Source organism: Mandrillus leucophaeus, unplaced genomic scaffold, assembly GCF_000951045.1.
Source record: "Mandrillus leucophaeus isolate KB7577 unplaced genomic scaffold, Mleu.le_1.0 Scaffold348, whole genome shotgun sequence".
Lineage (NCBI taxonomy): Eukaryota > Metazoa > Chordata > Mammalia > Primates > Cercopithecidae > Mandrillus > Mandrillus leucophaeus.
Genome location: NW_012103676.1, coordinates 1251762 through 1260649, shown reverse-complemented (window position 1 = coordinate 1260649; position 8888 = coordinate 1251762). Strand labels below are relative to the sequence as shown.

General features: G+C 43.9%; 1 pseudogene; it reads right to left on the bottom strand.

The window, feature by feature from the left end:
- Positions 1-3882: 3882 nt before the first annotated feature.
- LOC105546055 lies at positions 3883-4941 on the bottom strand (annotated as a pseudogene).
- Positions 4942-8888: the final 3947 nt, after the last annotated feature.

Genomic DNA, 8888 nt, shown 5'->3' with positions numbered 1-8888 from the left:
CTAAAATTCTCTTTTTTGTTGTGTCTCTGCCAGGCTTTGGTATCAGGATGATGCTGGCCTCATAAAATGAGTTAGGGAGGATTCCCTCTTTTTCTATTGATTGGAATAGTTTCAGAAGAAATGGTACCAGCTCCTCTTTGTACCTCTGATAGAATTAGGCTGTGAATCCCTCTGGTCCTGCACTTTTTTTGGTTGGTAGGCTATTAATTATTGCCTCAATTTCAGAGCCTGTTATTGGTCTATTCAGAGATTCAACTTCTTCTTGGTTTAGTTTTGGGAGAGTGTATTTGTCCAGAAATTTATCCATTTCTTCTAGATTTTCTAGTTTATTTGTGTAGAGGTGTTTATAGTATTCTCTGATGGTAGTTTGTATTTCTGTGGGATCGGTGGACACACCACAAGATTTTAAAGAAAAAACTGTAAGCAGAATATGATCCTTGTGTCTTGCATCTGTATTTAATATCGCTGGGAAGTTACACAAGATCAATATAATAAGGACCATTTCCCAGAGAGAACAAAATGCTAAAGACACTGAATTTTCACTGCATCCCCTTTTCTGCCATTTGAACTTTATGCAGTGTGGCTGTTAGTTTACCAATAAATGAATGAAATTTTAAAAAACATAAAGCAAATAGGAGCACAAAGAGAAAGTTATTGGTAAGCCCACAGATTCTAAATGTCATTTCTCACAGTCACCAACCCTATCATTCAGATCATTTTGCAGAGGCCCGGGTCCAAGGGGTTTGTTTGCTCTTGCCCATTGTGCAGTGACCAAGGCTATTCAATCACCATCATCATCATTATTCCTGACCTTTGTTGAGTACTTACTATGATCAGTTGCAGTGCTGAGCCTTTTACATGTATTATCTTTTTTAATCCTGGTAACAACTCTATAATGTAGCTGTGACTATTACGAGTGAGTTGCCTAAAGTCACACACTTGATGGGAAAATGATAAAGCTATGATTAATACTTAGCTAATCGCATTATAGAACCAACATTATTAACCATGGCATCCTACTGTCTTTAAGTAAGTGAGATATGGTTTATGACTTATGAGCCCAGGTCAGACTGACAGCTACAATGTCTGCTTTCCCAGGATCTGGGAAGAGTCCCGCTGAAAGCACATCCAAATGTAAAGGGTGAAATGTAAAGGGTGAAAGCACCCCTTTACATTTCAACAGAAGTTTCAGAATATTCGGGAACACACAGGCTGAATCACTGCTCATGACCTCGAGCTTATTTATGCCTGCTGGAGGTGAAAGGCCTGTCCATGTCAGCTAAACAGAGAGAAGATAGAAGACTTATCTATTTATTTTGATAAATGTAAATGAATTATATTACTTGTCAAAATGTTATCAAGACCCCAGTGAAATGAGCAGTAGTGTTTTTTTCCCCCTTTCAGGGTGAAGGGAGTGAAGGGAGAGAGAAATGAATGTTCAAGACAGATTGCTTTGATTTGAAATGAAAACAAACAACTTTAGGGGAAAAAAAGGCTTTCATTATTTTGGAGACCTTGGCATTCTTGCAGATACATTCATGAATTAATCATTAAAACCCTGAAATGTGAAATAAATCATGTGGTTTCTCAATGCCAGCCCACGATATAGGGGGCCTCAAACAGTTATTAAGACACAGTGCTTTAAAACTGCTACTGCCGACAATGACTTTTCTCTAGGAGTAAAGTGAATGAAGTGTGTGTGTGTGTGTGTGTGTGTGTAAGGCAGCCCTGCGGTCCCAGGCTGGAAGTGTGTGCGAGCCAGTTCCAACCGTGTGTCACTACATATTAGCACTATTTAATATCTGCTAATGGAATGGCTCTGTCTGCCGTCGACAGCAGGATCAAAAGAGGGCCATGCAGCTTTTAAATTATTAGCACTAATTAGGCAAATCAAAGAGGAGGAGGGCAGAGAGACCAGAGAATGCATTAGAATGAAAGCAAGGGGATCGCTACCTACCTCACACTGTCAAGATCCAGCTACCAAACAGCCAATTAGTGCTGAAGACCCTTCCGGAGCAACGGAAGAATGAGCAGGTCTGCCCCAAGTAGAAGCAGGATGGCTTCATTACTGTGACTCCGAATTAAAATGTAAAGGTTGCTGATCATTGCATAATTAAATAAGGTGGCCGGCACCCACTATCCAGGAGTTTCCAGGGTTCCTTTATTAAAGCCACCTTCTCGGCTTCCTCAATGGCCCTCCCACAGGCAAGCCTGGAACTGTCCGTAGTCCTGACAAACACACTGACTTAAAAGGCCTGTGAGAGCCAAAACGCTTCGAGGGGTCTTTCTTCCTAACTACCCCATTACCACCACCCCATTACCAATCCCGAGGATCATTCTGCTTTTCTTTAGAACCCATTTTCCAACTAATTTGTCAAGAAAAAGATGGGGAGTGGAGAGTGAAAAAAAGACCAAGCCTAATTAACTCCCAGTCACTGCAATCTAAATATAAAGTTACTGAAACTGAGGTTGTCCCCTGTTGATGTAACCTTTATCCCTCTTCTTTTTTACCTGCTAGGAGGAAGCACAATTTTCTTGAGTTTGATTGGGACCTAATCCCAGGTCGCTGATCACAATGCCGTATTCAGACGCTTTGCAGGTGTGCAAGATAGCAGGGCAATGGGCCTAATACACCTGGTCCCAGACCAGGAAAGAAACATCTTTTTACCTCAGAGGCTGAGTGTGATGAGTTCCTGGGAGGTCTTTCTAGGAGAGCCTTATCTTCTCAGAACTGTGGAGTGACTTGATTTTAATTTTGCTCCTTCAGTCCTTTTTTACATATGCTTTTTCTTCTCTGTATCTTCTATCTTGTTTCCTCTCTTTCCTTTATTTTCCCTTCTATCTTTTCTGTTCTCTCATATTTCTAGTTCCTCTTCTCTTTCTTTCTCTCAGCTCTCTTCTTTCTCTGTCCCTATTTCTCCCTCTTCTTTTGAAAACCAAACTTTAAGAAGAAATAGGATTCGATTTATTTAAACCTTTGAGTTTGGTATGGGACTCAGCTTATTCACTGGGAATGTGCCTCATACTCAGGAACCGAATCCCCGTAAATCTTTTTTTTTTTTTTTTTTTTTTTTGAGACGGAGTCTCGCTCTGTTTCCCAGGCTGGAGTGCAGTGGCCGCATCTCAGCTCACTGCAAGCTCCGCCTCCCGGGTTTAGGCCATTCTCCTGCCTCAGCCTTCCCGAGTAGCTGGGACTACAGGCGCCCACCACCGCGCCCGGCTAGTTTTGTTTTTTTTTTTTGTATTTTTTTAGTAGAGATGGGGTTTCACCGTGTTAGCCAGGATGGTCTCGATCTCCTGACCTCGTGATCCGCCCGTCTCGGCCTCCCAAAGTGCTGGGATTACAGGCTTGAGCCACCGCGCCCGGCCAAATCCCCGTAAATCTTACCAATCAATTACATTGTTACACTCTTTCTATCTTGGAACTTGAAAAAAGTAATTTAGGACACTATCAAACCACCGCTAGGTACTTATTTTTAAAACATATGGATAAGCGTTCTAGAAAACAAGAGAAAAATAGGAAAGAAAAAAGCAGTGTATGTTTGTCCACAGCCTTGAGTTTGATTCCTGTTTTGTTACTGCAGGAAAAATGTCCTATTTCAGAGCAGGGGGGATGGAAGGGCAGCCATGGTGTCACACTGGAATTCAACCCATGTGGAGGTTGAAAAAAACAGATCTAGACAGTGGAGAGGTGAAGGTGGAATATGAAGAGCCCCACGGGAGACCAGCTATGTTTTCCTCCAGTCTCCTCAACTTGGCTCAGTGGGCTGCTTCAACTCCATTCCAGATGCAAGTTGAAGTCAAAGAGGAAAAAATGGTCCTGACCTCAACATACAAACAGGAAAGATACCAGTGCAGCTTCTCTAGTGTGACCTGTGCAGCTCACATGGCGTCATGGCGACAGTGGTGCAGGGACAGGTGGTCAGAACCAGAAAAGCTGCGGTTGCAGTCCGTGCACCGGAAAGGCTTGATGCCTGCGCTCGCAGAAATGGCTGGTGAGCTCAAATGAATGAGTGAATTTCCAGAAGCAGCCATCCCAGGTCCTTTTATAAGTCTTCTCTCCTATATGAATTCTGTGGTGAGCTTTCAGGTGAGAGCTTTTGGAATACACTTTGCTGCGTCCTGCAAAGTTACACTGGTGCATCCGTCTTCTCCTTAAGTCAAGCGACTCCTCCCTGCATTTAGACCATTGCTGCTGGTTCTTGCTGTGGTCCCTGCAGACTCTGTGAGGCTGAGGATCCACTTTTAATTACACTCTCCTCATTGTCACTTGGAATCTCCAGTGGAGACATGGAGTGGGGTCAACATTCACTGATCCAGCATTTGTACCATCTCCTCCAATGAGTGGCACTGTAATGGTTGCAGTGCCCTCATTTGCAGGCAAAGTAGTATACACCATGGGCAGAGACTGCACCACCACTGGGATGGCATTCAGGTCACCCATCTTACTTGGAAGACGGACTGAGGGGATGCTGTGAACAACATGTAAGATCTGCTAGCCACCAGTGCCCTGAGAGGGAGTCAGGACAGAGCCTGTGGTCAGAATAGTAGGAATGTTTGCTGATGTTGAAGTGAACACCACAAGGGTCCGGGGAGCAGACTGTGGCTTGGGAGGATGTTCTGGAGCTTGCAGCATGCTAACAGGCTGGAGAGGAGCCTTGGACTTGTGAGAGGAGAAGTCAACTAGTTCCACTGGGGACAGGCTGAAATCACTCGCCAAAAGTTCTTCTGGGGTCTCAAACCTGATGTCATTAAACAGTGCTGGGTTCTCCATGGGGTTGGCATCCAGAAGTGGTGGAGAAGTCATATTATTTATGCTTCTATCTCAGGGGGATCTCTGCTCTGAACAGGGCCAGTGATGGACCTGAATACCTGCATTGAGCCACCTTCTGAATTAAGTTGCACCTCCAAGTTGTTTATGAGTTGAGCCATATCAACCATGTCACTAGCTGAGGACTCCTGAAGTGTCCAGAACTCATACAGTCCTCAGGAAGGCTCATACTCCTGAGCTAATTGCAACAGAGCTGTTCTCTTCACACTTGCCCGAATTTGACATTGCACAGGGCGATGCCCTCTCGTCTTCTCTTACTTACCCCCACTATCTCTGCTTTTTCTCCTGATTGAACACAAAGTTGAGGCAGAGCAGGAAACCTTCAAGACATAAACCCATGAGGAGCTACCACAAGATCCCTTCACCTCTGCCATTGCTGCCGCACACCCCAGTGCCTTCCAGAGTAGGTGGAATGACTCTTTCTCTCTATTTCTCCCTTTTAAAAAAATTCTGTCACTCATCACATTATTGCTATAACTACAGAAAACATGAAGTTTTCATTCACTCACTCTTTGATTTTTTTCTATAGACTCCTTGGTTTAGCTAAATTTTTTGGAATGGTCCAAATTGCCACTTTCTCTTCCAGAAATCCTAAACAAAGACTGGAATGATATTTTAAAGGAGAGTTGGGTCCTTGGGAGTCATGACAGGAAGTAAGTGTACGAGTTAGTGTAGGCTGGGCTGCAGTAACAAACAGACCCAAACATGTAATGGTTCAAAACAGTAGATTTTATCTCTTTCTCACACAATAGCCCAAGGAAGGCCCAGGTTGGTGAGTGGTCTCTTCCCCACACAGTTACTCAAAGACACAGGTTAAGAGTGGCTCTGACATCTTCAGTGAATGTCTCCCAAGATGGACATCAGGGGAAATAAGCATAAGTAGGAGATTTTTAAGAACCAGACCTGGAAGTGCCGTAACCAACTTCCACTCATGCTCCATTGGCCAGAATTCAGTCATCTGCCACATATAAATGTAAAGGATGTTAAGAAATATATTAAACCATGTGTCATAAAAAACAGAACCTGATACTGGCGACCATTTAGCTATCTTTGCCAAATGAGACATAGGAAAGATACGGTGAAGAAAGCCATAGGCAAAAAAGTGAAGAACCAAGAGCTGTGTCCACACAACAGCAGACATGCAAGTCTTGGCACAGAACTTGTACCTGGAAAAGGGTAGGAGACTTGGTTAGACAGCTCGGGGCCACTTCTGGCCAATCAAGGTGCTCTCCATGGTGCACCACACCTACTGGAATGTCACTGTAGTGCAGGGATTCAGGGCATAGGATTTGGTTTCTGAGTCAGACAGGCATGGGAGGAAATCCAGATCCCCCTCTTTCTAGATATATGATCTTGAATAAGATATTTATGTGAGCCTCGGTTTCATCATCTATAAAATGAGAGAAAAATAATGCTTGCCTTATTTGATATCTCTGAAGATTATACAATATAAAAGATGCAAAATTCTTAGCACAGTATCTGGCACATAGCAGGTACTCAATAGATGGTAATTATTGACACTGTTTGACCATGCTCACCACTGCCACCCTGGTATTGTTCTTGGAGTTTTTTCTATCTACAATGGCTGCTCCCTACATATTTCCCCACCTGTTCCAAGTCCCATCTGCTTCAGAAAATGTATTTCATTTCCAATGATCTGCTTTAAGTCTATGCGACCCGATTTAACACTTTATTATCACAGTCTTCCCGCTATGAATGCAAGCTCCATGAGGGTTCAGGGTATTATTTATCCCATTTATTTGCTGTATCCCAGAGCCTAGCACACTGTCTGGCATATAACAGGTGTTCAACTATCACATTCGCTAAGTATATATTCAATGAATATGAGATATACCCATGCCAAAGAGCCTTATTCAGTACCCTCTATAGGTACAGAATTATATAGCTTTGGGGTTATTCTCTAATTTTCCAAGTCAGTTAGTCTTGTCTTCCTGGTGAAATTGAATTCACAGTAGCCAGAGTGATCTTTTTAAAATGTAAACTGAATCCTTTCATTCCTGTGCTTGACCCTCTCCAGTGACTTCTCACCCCCTTAGAATAAAATGCAAACTCCTCACTGCTACCTGTGGGTCCCTGCAAGACCTGGCCCTGCTGTCCTCTCTCCTTTCACTCCTCTTTCCTCAAGAATCACTGTGCTTGAACTACATGGGCCATTTTTCTATACCTTTAATACACCAAGCTTGTTCCCATCTCACAGTCATCCCCTGTTCCTGAGACACTTTCCCCAAGTACATTCTCAAAGCTTGGTCCTCCCCATTATTCAGGTCCCAACATCACTCTTTCTGACAGGCCTTCACTATCAACACTGTATGAAGTGGTTCTCCTTCCATCACTCACTGCCTTAGGTTGGATTCTCTGGAACCCATACTCTGAGTTAGACAGCTGTTTGCAGGAAGCCTTTAGGGACTGCCTTTGGGATTAGCACCTATAGGGGAGTGAAGGAAGCAGAACCAAGCAGAGGGAGGAGTTAAGCTGAGATGTATGACAATGAAGGCCTCCACTGATCCCACTGGGAACTTGGAGTTGAATGGGGCCCTGTAGAGCTGCCCCTCTTTTATTTCACTTCATAGCACACTTCTCACTTTCTATAATTATCCTGTTAGTTTTTTTCACGTATGCTGTCTGTCTCTGGCCCCATAATAGAAGCTTCATGGGAGTGGGAAATCATTTGGCATTTTCACTCCCGTATCGCAGCACCTAGTACAATGCCCGCCTCATAGTAGGCGCTCAATCCATGTTTGCTGAATACATGAATGGGTGGATGACTGAATATGAATGGCAGAGTTGTTAAGTTCCCAAAGGCAGGCCGTTTCCTGCTGTTCTTGAAGCAGTGACTCCCTGGATATTTGACTGGCGTCACCTGCCACCTCCCATCCCCTCTAACCAGCCACTTGTGACTCTCCAAATGAGAGAGGCCTCCCTAACACAATCGCAGGCTATTTTTAGTCTGTTTTTTCCTCTCTGGTCTGTTGTAGTGGTGAGAAGAGGCTGGCTACCTGGGGCTTGCAGTAGCTCTAAATAAAACCAATCTTCCTCTCTCTGAAAAACCCTAGGAGGTGTCCTCTGTGCCAGGCTACAGGGCGACAACCACCCAGGCTGTGTTTACTGAGAGCTCTGTGATTACATTTTTTAGTTTTCTGGCTGGAGGTACCTGTGGAAGTGATTATGGAGGTACACACAGGAGCTGGAGTCTCTCCTCCCTCCCGCAGAAACACAAACATAAGCTTTTCCCTCTTCTTCGATGGGCTGTCTTCTCTCATTAGACGGCTTTCTAGGCCATAGAAGATTTCTCTGGGGCTGACTCTAAGGGGCCTCTTTCAGCTAATTAGATTGCAGACTGGAAGGCGGACTGTGGGCTCCTTTAATAATCTTCTATTCAGTGCTTCACACGCTCATCTAGTTTGAACATTGGGGAGGAAATTATTTTCTTCTGAAACAGTGAGAGACAGCAAGAAAGAGCGTATGAGGAAACAGGTTTTCTCCTTGAGATTCTACAAGCACGAAGGACAAATGTAATGATGCTCTTCCATGGATGCTTTACAGAGGTCTGCTGTGTGGCTTGGAAAGGCAGTCCTGAATCACCAAACATAACCTTTCTCAATAACGAGGAACTCTCCTGATTCCCTTGAGAAGAAAGGATGGAAGGAGGCACCATCCCCTTTATAGGTAAGGAGAAGACTTCAAGAAGCAGACGACTTCCATGGCTCTGAAATCCAAGTGGCCACACCCCTTACTAGCTGTGCAACCTGTCTTACAAATTTATGGAGCAGAGATTTAGAATACCATGGGTTTTAATTCCGGCTCTACCACTGTGTTACAGCCCTGTGTTCTTGAACAAATTACTTAATTTTATTAACTTTAGTGCCCTCTTCTCCTTCCAGGTGTGTTCACAGAATTCAATTTGAAAACAAGTATAAGCTATGTGCAGAGGTACACACCTGCAGTCCTGAGCTTAAGAATTCAAGGTCAGCCCTGGCAACATAGTAAGAATCTGTCTAGGAAGGAAGGAAGGAAGGAAGGAAGGAAGGAAGGAAGG